Source organism: Hesperophylax consimilis, chromosome 4 (genome assembly GCF_061612785.1).
Source record: "Hesperophylax consimilis isolate HC1 chromosome 4, BYU_Hcon_1.0, whole genome shotgun sequence".
In the NCBI taxonomy this organism is placed as follows: Eukaryota; Metazoa; Arthropoda; class Insecta; order Trichoptera; family Limnephilidae; genus Hesperophylax; species Hesperophylax consimilis.
Window position 1 is genome coordinate 33,923,612 of NC_142839.1, and position 11,718 is coordinate 33,935,329.

Here is an 11,718-nt window from a genome sequence, read left to right on the forward strand (position 1 = left end):
CCAAAGAAAGCGAAACAACTTTGGGACTAACATCTAATCACCCGATATGGATGGGATTTTAGTGCCTTGAGCCGAAATAACTGGTTTCTTTAATTATCAGTCATTTATTTGGTGATGCTACTCTCTTTTCGTCTCCGTGACCTTCAAAGGTCGTAGACCTTTCCACGCGGAACTTTCTAGAACTTCCTGATCCATTATTATCTCCTCTAGAGCGCGACGAGATACAAGTTACCAGTTACCATTTACAAGCAATCGACATCCAGTTGTGAGATCATTAGCTGCCTGTAACAATCAACAATGATAATAATAAAGTGGAAAAAGTCATCAACGTATTATCTAATGGCATCTGAGATAATAAATTATACACCGTCATTGCAACTAAAACTCTTATATCCGTATCAAAAGATTTATAATTGAACTCTTCGAGATTTGAATGGAGGCGCTTGTACTTTTAAATTAAGTGTTTTTATCGACGAAAAAAGAGTTAAAGTTGCAATTTTCAATGGTGACATTACTTTTACGATCGATTCAAATGAAATTTCGTCTAAAATATTGTCAGAATTTTTTGTAAGATGAATCAAAATATTGATTGTCTCTTCTCTTACTGATCGCAGACAGTATACGCTTATCGCATATTTATGCTTTTTTTCGTTATGATGGATTCAGCATATAATCCGATATCTACTAATTAATTAATTTGAACTTTTGCTCTAAAAAATATATATATATATATAAATATATTTATCAGCATGTTTTTATCATATTAGGAATGTGATATTACCAGTATGGAGAGTGGGCAAATAAAATTTTTATAACATTTTGCTTTTACGTGCTGAAATATTGCTAAAATCTACCAGAGGCGCATAAGAGAGAAGAGCGGTGATTTCGGAGACGCCAACACGCAATAATGTTTGCTGTTCACTTTCATCTCCACAGCTCCAACATCGCTTCTACTCCACAAGGAATTTCACATTATCTCTTACGTACGTGGTACGTGCAAACCCAGACAATCAACACGACTTTCCCCGCCGTTCGTGAAAATAATAATAGCATTTCTGAGGCATCTCCATTGTTATAACCTGCCTACAATGCATCTGTTGATTCTATGCTTATAAATACCTACCGCGGGCTCAGCGTATCATGACGGGTCCGACGGTAATTTTCTCCAGCCAAGCTTTTCAACCGGTGCAAATCATCATGTGTCTGAATTAGCTAAATAATCACGAATTAGTGATTAAATCGCTGCACTGCCGATACCCACAACAATAGAAATCACCTAGTTTCACACAACACCCTACAAGAGAGAGAGCTATCAACTATCAAGAGAGTTAGATTTATCGATCTGGCCAAGTCCCAATCGCGGCATTTTCAATATTCTGTTTACTCTCTTGTCCTATACCAAATTGATATGTGCATAATTTAATCTGATTGGCTATGTGATAAATTCGTTAGACACGATTTTACACCCATGGAAATGGAAAATTGAACAAAAACATCCCTTCTTAACACGCACCACTTTATAATTTATTTATCTATTTTTTATTAGGAACATTTAAGGCTCGTATATTTTTGATTTCAAAATTTGATAACCCTATAAATATTTATATGCTTTATGTAAATACTGCGAGTAGAACAACAATTTCATTCTTACGACTTGCGAACCCCTTTTCAGTTATGGTTTTATTGTACAATGTCCCTAATAATTAAGTTCTTTAGAAAATGACCGTAAAATATTAAAATATTTATGTCTGAGTTCATTCATTTTGCGAAGTTTCGCAAAATAAAATTAAACACACTTTTTGATTATGTTTATTTTATGCATAAATCAAAAGAGACGGTTGATTTCATATGTTACATGACGTGATACATCGCCTTAACAAAGTGATAAAACATTAAAAAAATATTGATAGAATGAAAAATAATCTTTCTATCTATATAAATATAAATGTAAATGTTCGTTTGTTCAAAATCTTAAATCTTGGAAAGTACTTCACCGATTGCTTTGAAATTTTGACAAAACGTAGAATTCGATTACGCGTGGTTTTTTATACCTGTATTATATTTATAGATGTCACCTGACAGGTAAAAACATGTTTTTAAAAAACAAACAGCGCTCTCTGTTTGACTAACATGTTGTTTTTTTTAAAGCGCCGTCTGTTGGACGTAAAAGCAATACGCGATATTATTTCTCTGTCTGCACAGACTTACTGAGCCACAGCAACGCGTGTCGGGGTAAAGTTAGTACATCATAAAGTAACCTCATCAATCCAATAAGAAGCAAATGATTTAAAAACTTATGAACTTATTACAAAAATTCTACCCTTATCCTAGCGCAAGTTTTAAGCGTGCATAAGTCTGAAGATATCCTGACATAGCCGGGCGAAATTGTAATAACAGGAATCAATATTTTTATACCAGAAATGAACAGCTTAAGAAATGTAAACAGTTTTAAATGGGTGCTTAAAGCACAGACAAAAGAAACCACAAAAGTCAACATTTTACAGATATCTGATATATTATTATTTTTTTCAAATAATAATCAAGGACACAATAAATTACATACGTCGTTTTTTGTATAATACCTAGAGCTTAAGAGATTGTTAAATTACATCCGAACCTAAAAATAAATTAATCTATTCGGACTAACTAACTTGGCACCACAAAACTACTAGCAAAAAAAATATTTAGTTGCGTGTAAATGCTTTGGAGTAGCCCATATCACCAGTATGAATTCGTAGTAGATTGATAACATTCAACATGAATAACATAATCTAATTTATAATCAAATTAAGTGCAGTCGGTGAAATTGAACAACTCTATTAAATAATTGCGTATCACGTGGGAAGATAAGCATCACTCTGCCATGAGAAAATCGAGGACTTGAACAATTATTTTGATTTATTATCACCGAACAGTTTTCACTCTTACAAAACATTTAACAATGAGTACTATTATTACGTCGAATGAAATAACAAATAGTATTACCTTCTGTTATAACTTTTAACACTGGCAGAGGCTCTCAAACTTTGTATACACTTTGCCCATCTTTTTATAGGAAAAATCTTTCTCGATTAACAGAGTGAAGAAATGCGTTGTATTCCCACTCTATTATTTGTTAGCTAAGACCTCCATCATCGCATAAGCAATATGGAAATTGGAAGAATTCAAATATTATTAGATTATCCTAACCTTACATATATATATATATATATTTATATTTACAACCGTACGTCAAAATATTATTGTATTTTATTTTATTTCATCGCAGTTTTGTTTTCTTTAATTTCAATTTATTATTACTTTTTTTAATATTATTAAATTGTAAAATGGAGGCCTCTGCGCGGTTGAAGCACCCATTGAGGCTCACATTATCAAACAATGATTCAAAATATTAGCTTATCTTTAATTCAGAGTATTTAGTAGTAAATATAGTTAAAATTTATTGTATGTCATTAAAAAGAATCAATTAATTTGTATATTTTGGAAAGAAATGTATTATTTCAGTTTGAGTATATTGCTACAAATCTTTTAAACATCAAAACAACAAACGATTTCTTTTAAATTTGGCTCAGCATCCACAGATTGGGATCCTCAGCTTTAGAGTAAGTCTACTAGAACGGCCTACAACGTAATGCATAATTTATCTCCGCACAATTTTTTTGTCTAAAAGTATGTATTTTTACCAATGTCTATCATAATTGATAATTAAGTAAGTTCAAAACCACCACTAAGGACGGGTTGTTTCGGAGAATTTGAACAATTATTCAAATTTCAACGTTAATTTGCGAGTTCTGTGAAAGATATTTTCTAGTTCTGTTATTATATCAGTTCTGTCAAGCAACTAGCCTATAATAATATAATATCAGAACTTGAATAGGACTTTCACAGAACTCGCAAATTAACGTTGAAATTTGATGAATTGTTCAAATTTTCCGAAACAACCGGTCCTAAACCATTTTTTAGATAGGTATTTTAAAATGTTTAATCAATTTCAAATTTAAAAAAATAATTCGAGCACAAGTACACGCCCACAGCGTATTTCTATCGTTTCAGTGCTTTTAACACATTCGATCTTGTTCTGTCAAATTGCCAATATTCTCATTCCTTAAACCTTTTTATATGGCTTCATATTGAGAATTACGCGTTGTTTTTAACTACAGTTATCGGTTTAATGTCGTTAGTCAGAACAGGGACAATATCAATGGCGTTTAATAGATTGAGCACAGCGAAGTCCTGTTTTAACTCGGTCGATTTGCATATGGTGTGTTTGTACGTTCCGTTTCAATATGGTGGCCGTTTTAATGGTTCAGTAAAGATTATTTTATCAAATCATGTTTATTTGATTTTTCTCAATCGCATTTTGTAATATGATGGTACCTATCTGCCTAAAAAAAGTTTTAAAAAAGAATTTTTATAGACCAAATTTTATAATTCCTAAGTAAGTAACATAAAATAAAATATTGTTTATAATTAAATAGGTGGGTATTTAAGTACCTAGATGTTTAAGTACCTACTTACAAAGCAGAATTGTACTTTATTGGACGTGAGGTCTACTGTTCACAGAACTACTTATGCTGAGACATTGTATCTATCTCCACTTTTTGGCAAAAATGAGTAGAGAATTAGAGTCTAAAAGAAGTAGGTACTCAATTTTTATACTTATGCAAAATTATGACATCTCTAACTCACACCATTCCAAAGACATTTACAAAATTTCGACGCATTCAAATCAATTTTTCCTGTGCAAAAATGCAAAAAAATTCAACTTAGTTTATCTCGAAATAATGGTTTACGGAGATAGATTTCGGTTTTGAATCGATTTTACGTATTGTACCTACAATAGAATTGCCATTTAAAATTGTTATACCAATGATCCTAATTATTTAAACCCTTTGAAAAAATTTAAGCCTGGCATGCGTATTCCCGTCCAAAATGTTGTAAATAAAACATTATTTGAGCTTGTTAAAAATATCGCAAGCAAGGGGTTTTTATGTGTCCACACCCCTGGGGGTACGCGTTTACTAATTGGGTAGGTGCCTACCGCTTGTCTTGGGACAAGCCTTTTTAGTAAACAAACAGATAAGTATGGGCATAATTATAGGTACTATGTTTTCCGATTTACTTTCTTTAGTTGTGAGAGAATAAGAAATAAATTGGTAGGCCTTGCTTAGTATGGACTAGGCTAACGGTATTTACATAGAAAGCAGGTGATGTCAATAATATAAACTAGATAAAGTATAAACTGATATAATATATCACATCACAAACAACGCAGCTCTCAGCGGTAGTATCTTAATCATTAGCTCTCACACAGGAGGCCATGAGGAAAAAAATCCTCAGGGCCTACGTCATCCTTGGGGATGCTGGGTCGAAGGTTTTTTTATAGACAGAAAGGAGAGGAAGGTGTGGGACAGAGAAAAGGTATGAGGGGTATGAATATATTTCTCCCACTGCGGTGCAAGGCGATAGATCGAGACAGTCCGGCTGGAGAGGTCTCCCTCAACCAGTCTCTCCCGATTCGGCAAACGCATCCGTCGCCAAGATCTAGACAAACCTCACCCCATGAAACCGCGCACCCCTGCTAATTCATCAAATGATGTGAAACATTTTTGGGAAACCCATTTTTTGGCTATCCGATAAATAGTTATTGGGGCGGCGATACCCATACCCACCTCTCAAATTGAGACAGATATTATTTTTAATGATAATTCCACAAAGTATCGAATATTTATTCCGACGTCAGCGGATAATTCTACCATTTATTCCGTGGTTATTACATCTATTGTTATTGATAAACCAAAGAAACACCGACGAGCATGGTGAGGATTAGACATGTTTAGGCACAAGTTTTTTAAAGATAAACTTTTCTGGGTTACGAATATCCTTACAAAATTTGATTTCTCGTGAATTTTTCCCAACAAACAGTTAAAAAAAAATAAAAAATTAGTCACGCGACGTTCGAGTGTGAACCCGACGCCTTGGACCACGGGGCCAAGCATTCGAACAAACGTTTTTTTTAAGCCTCCGCATTCCGAACTTCTGCTGATTTATAGCAAATTTCTATTGAACACTTGTTGTTAGGTTCCCTACAAAAATTATGTTGCTTTTTAAGATAATGTCTATTCATTTTTAAAGTCGAAACAGTAATTATTTTTAAATTCCCTCGATAGAAAAAAATCGTAAAGCATTCGAAAATTATTAAAAACTTTTTTTTTTGTTATTTACCATGTAGAAAAATAAAGATTCACAGTGTATCTTTAAATTCAACTTAGGCATTTGTCGTGAGATTTTTTGTATATTTTCATAATTTTCGATTAATTATTTCTGATGAACGTATTACTAAAACCTCAAATGTTTAAGATTAATAAAAACAGAACCTTACCATCAAAATATTTTATGTAAAACGATTTGAAAATTTTATAAAACGATTTTTCAACTATAAAATTAGCGGTAAGCACCAGATTTTATTTTTCTAGACGATGAATTAGTAACTTCTCGAGGGATCGTATTAATCTCGAGGGATTAATACGTTCGTCAGAAATAATTAAAATAAACCCCACGGAAAGATCGATTTCATATTTGTATCATACGTATCCAGACCTCCAGAATTTTGCAAGAGAATTCATATTTACGCAAAAACCACAAGAACACTCGAACCCCGAAACCGCTTGATACCGTGTCGCCGACACATTTGGAAAGCTTTACATCAAAATAACTCAATCAAATGATGTGTTATATGTGATTAATCAAGATAATTACATAGCAATATAATAGCAGAACCTGAAACACACCTGAAAATAATCATCCATCACCTCCCTCGGACACACCAACCCACGAAGTGACCGCGGCTAGGAAGGCTACTCAGTATTTACGTAGGACCCCCTCCACTACTCCCCGGATGGAATTCCATGATGGCCGCCGTCTCCAACCAATCACAGCCCAGCATGTCACCTTGACTTTCTTATCAAACACTGATAACAGATTCAAATGTGATTAATTGTGATATCATCAGACTGGATTTACGGGAAAATGATGCAAGATATAACTACGAAATAAATATCAACATCAAGAAATGATTATATACTAATACAATAACATGAATAATTATATCTAACTATATTTGTTACCCTTTGGGAAATGTTCAAACCAAAGATATTTAACTTCAAACCCAATATGAAAATTTGTATAATTATTTATAAAATAAATAAACGGGACTGCGGGAGATGGTTTTGGTAGATTGAACTGACGTGGTTAAAGGTATCATATTAAAATATAACTTTCCTCTCAACAAGATAATTGCAGAGAGGAAAAATACCTAACCACTTAACTCCTCACGAAAGAGGATAGAACGCCTCCGAGAGGGTTCGATTTGAAAACGTTCTATAAATAGAGAACCGAATTCCATACAAAGCCAGTTCAACAACTACCTCTGAAAGAGAATCCTCTCTCCTGAAGAACCATCTCCAAGTCTCCAAAAGTCTCAAGAAATATTTTCAAGTGTTTTATTCAGTAGTAAATTCAGTTTTTGCCAGTAATAAATTCTTTTCGTCAGTTCAGATCTGGAAATAAATTCCTCTCTGATCGTGGCTTTAAACTCTACCACAAAACCTCTACAGCATCTACCAAGACTGAAAACGCTGAAAAGTGTACCCAGCTACCTTCGTATCTACAGCTATTGTACGGACAGTATATTGTCTCGTACAATATTGTTTTTAGGCGACTTCATCTCTTATGTCGTTAAGATTCCAACTTTATTTTAGATTTGATAGGGTAAATTCAACCGCAGGCCTCTGCAATACACTAGGGCCGCGCGTCGCATATTTTTGTGCACAGCTGCTTCACTTACGTCGTTAAGATTCTGGCTTTATTTTAGGGTATTGTCTCTTCTTAATTATTATCTTGTTTGTTTTTTTAATTAGCGCGTTCTCTCTAACATTCGTAATTACATATCTATTTTAAATCATCTTCTTCTTCTTTTTGAACGCTTATTACGGAGCCTTTATCACGCTTCGAAGCATTACTAAATCACTTAAAAAGGATACCCATCTAAAAACAACCTGTTTAAAAATTTCTTAATTTGTCGATTTCACGTTCTTGAAACTTTAAAAATAATGTCATGAATAATTACCCACGTAGACTTACATTATATTGATGTCATTACATTCGACATGATAAGGCAAACAATGTTTCCAAATAGGTTTACTCATAAAGCATGATAAAAAAACATTCGTGAAACATTTATGTTACTCATGGAAGCCAAAAGAAACCACTGGTGAAGCTCTGGTAGGTACAAGTTGCGAGTCAAAAGTCACGAGACTATTAATCAAATAAAAAGGCGATTTCACATTCGGAGAGTGAGCATTACGAAAGAGAACGAAGGTCAGAAGAAAACAAATGAATCAGTTGAAATGTAATTGAGTGAAGAGTTGTTTGATTGTTTGCTTTGGGTGCGCTTTCTCGCTCTGGCATGCAGAGAAGTAGCTAATCTTCAATTTATGCAAGAGACAGGGCCGGAGTTAAATATACTTAATAAATAATTCATTTAAAAAACTAAGTCATACAAAGGTAAACATTCCCGGTTTATGAAAGACCCAACTACATTTAATTCTTCCTACTACCATTGTAATAAGCGGAAAATGTTGCTTTTGCAATAATGGAGGTCTTTGGAGGGCGCCTCCCTGTTAAGTTTGGCAGCCACCTATGTTCTGGAGCCTCTAATTCCTAATTCGTGAGATTTCTCTACATGAGGGAGTATGGCTACCGTGGCTCTATCTCACTGACTTTCTTTTGTGTATGCTCGGAATGAACTATCTACGGGTCAGGAGGGATGTGGGCATTGCTACACATTTCTTTAGACTGATTCGTGGATGGTTTGAAAACTCGGTCATCATGGAGAGCATTCATTTCTATGTTCCCAATGGTTATCTACGTCACCGACAACATAGACTATTCTATCTCCCAGCCTGCAGGACTAACTTGCCAATGGTCATGCCTGTGGGGAGAGCAATCTTGCTGTTGAACAGAATAAATTCGGATATCGACATTTTTAGCATCAATGAAGCTGCCTTTAAAAAGCAAGCTCTATTATTACTGGTTTAGTTGATATACACACTGTTTATATTAAGGCGATGCACTAGGTCGTGTAATATTTTGAAACACTCCTTACGTAGATGGCGATAAAGCTTAAATTCCCGCTTAACACCATCCAGCTGTTTTGATTTAGGCAAGAAAAAAACATGGCCAAAAGTGGCTTTTATTTTATTTTGTGGATGTTCAGGCATAAATATTTAAATGTTTTCCGGTCATTTTATAAATAACTTAATTTGCCACATTATACAATAAAACCGAAAATGGGTTCGTTAGTAGGAAATTTTGTACTTTTAAGCAGTTTTCATAGGCCTTATAAATTTTTTTTTCTGGGCTTATAAAAAGACTTAATGTAAAAAATACTCGATTTTTTCAAAGGCCATGATGTATTATACTCGCGGTATTTATTTAAAGCATCTGAAACATTTCTAGGCGACCCAATTTTCAAACCAAAAACACATGACTTTGAATTACTACGTAGTGCATTGCCTTAACGTAAGAATTCTTATTACCAAATGTATTTTAAAAACGCATTAAAATTTAACAATTAAATAATGTTTTTAAAATGAATAAACTGAATTGAATTGAATCAGAACTCTTGAAAAAACCCTTGACTCTGATCAGAATCGGGCGGCTCGTTTGATAGGTTTGCAAACATTAGGCGTCAGGTGAGAATGCCGTCCTTGTTATACTGATATTTCAATAGTGCATAGTTGGTAATCACGACAAGCGTGCACAATATTTGTGCATGGTTGAAATTTGTCACACGAGAACGGGTCGTTTCTACGACTCGTTCTCGAGCTGCTGCCGGCTTCTGTGTTTACCACACACTAATTATTTTCAAGAGCCAGGTGGATTTTAGCATTGAATTGGGAAATGTTGTGAGGTGGGAGAGAAAGTTGGGTAAGCGTTTAGAGTCTAAACGCTTACCCACCAGAGGTTCCCAAACTTTTTTGCCCCGTAGACCACTTGCCAAATTTTTTTTTCCGTAGACCTCCTGCCTGCCAAATATTGAATTTTCCTAAAACTATTAACGTACCATGTGATAATAATTTATTTTTTAGTAAGAATATTCCCTTCCCTTGCCTGCCCAACAACCGGGTGGCGGTATAGTTGCTCTGTCTTTACACTGTGCAGACAGGGGCACCCTTGTGAGGTATTACACCAAATGAAAATGAAGCAGGATAAGCAACAGGAATTTCTTTCTGTAGCTAGCCCTACAGAACTGCCCCTTAAGTTCTTTTTCAGTGCTTATTACGGTCAGTTCTTCTTGTCACATGATATCCGATTCTTCAACGTTGAATTTCCACAGTCAAAATGTCCTCAAACTTTAGTTTTTAAGTTCGTGTGAAGTGCATTTAAATATTGAACGTCATTATTACCCTGGACGTTTTTCAAAAACTAGTTGGGGAACTAGGAAAATTCGCGGCTTCCAATGTTTTGCTGAATATATTAATTCTGACGAGAAAATGAATGTAGACTCTGTTTATATACCTCGATTAACAACTTTACGAATATATAAAAATACAAATATCAAATAAGTAATTTCGCAGTCTATTATATTTGTGTTAGGTCTATTCTGTCATTTACGGAACTCTTAAATGTTGACTTGAGGTAAATAGGGGTCTGGTCGTATGAACCCCAATTTGAATCTCGTGGACCCCCAAAATTTTTTCTCGCTGACATAGACCCCAGCAAGCCGATGTCGACCCCTGGGGGTCCATACCATATAGACCACTTTGGGAACCTCTGGTTTAGACTATAATACTAACTATTAAGAAAATGGCTATTCAATTTCTACCGGTCGGTGGCTGAGTTAACATCGCGTTTCGGTCCCACCCAAGACTAGTGTGTTAAATTCCTCGACTGGCATGTCCTCCATCACAACACAAGCAAAAAATTTCCTCTTACTGGGGTGGTAGTAGGAGATTTTCAAATATTGTCAGGTTATTCGTAATCCGAGAATATTTTCTTTCTTTTTGCGAAAAAAAAAAGAATATTTTTTGGAACTAGTCATCAAACCAAAGAATTTTGTACTGATTGTAGATAATTGAAATTAGTTTTGCAAGAATGTCTCCAAGTGGTTATTCCATATCGTAGAGTTGATTCTGCGAATGATAGACTGGATTGAAAAAGGAATTACATACTCTCATTGTTAATAATCACTGGAATATTTATCTAAGTGTTAAATTGTGAGCTTTCTGCCGGCCCGGCGCATTGCAGGTTTATTGCCGATCAATCATACATAAAGTGTTCCGTTTCAAAACTTTTGTCATTACTCATTCTCTTAACTAATATCGACACAGCATAATTATTGTGTTATAGTGAAAGTTTTAGAAATGATGATATTAAAATATTTTATTTGAAACAGCATGCTTTCAAGTTGGACGTAATTCGTATGTAAGGTACTACAGACTCGACACTAGTTTATAAATACGACGCGTTGCGAATGCAATTTCTTCTCGTTTGATCAAATAATAATAATAACAGATAATTTCCACCCGAATGAAACACCTGCAATCATTAATAAATAGCACATTTACAATGGCCCTATAATAATACGCCGGCGTGCTGTTTGTTGTTATACAAAATATATGCACACAAATAATGTTCACAATTTGCATTCAATAC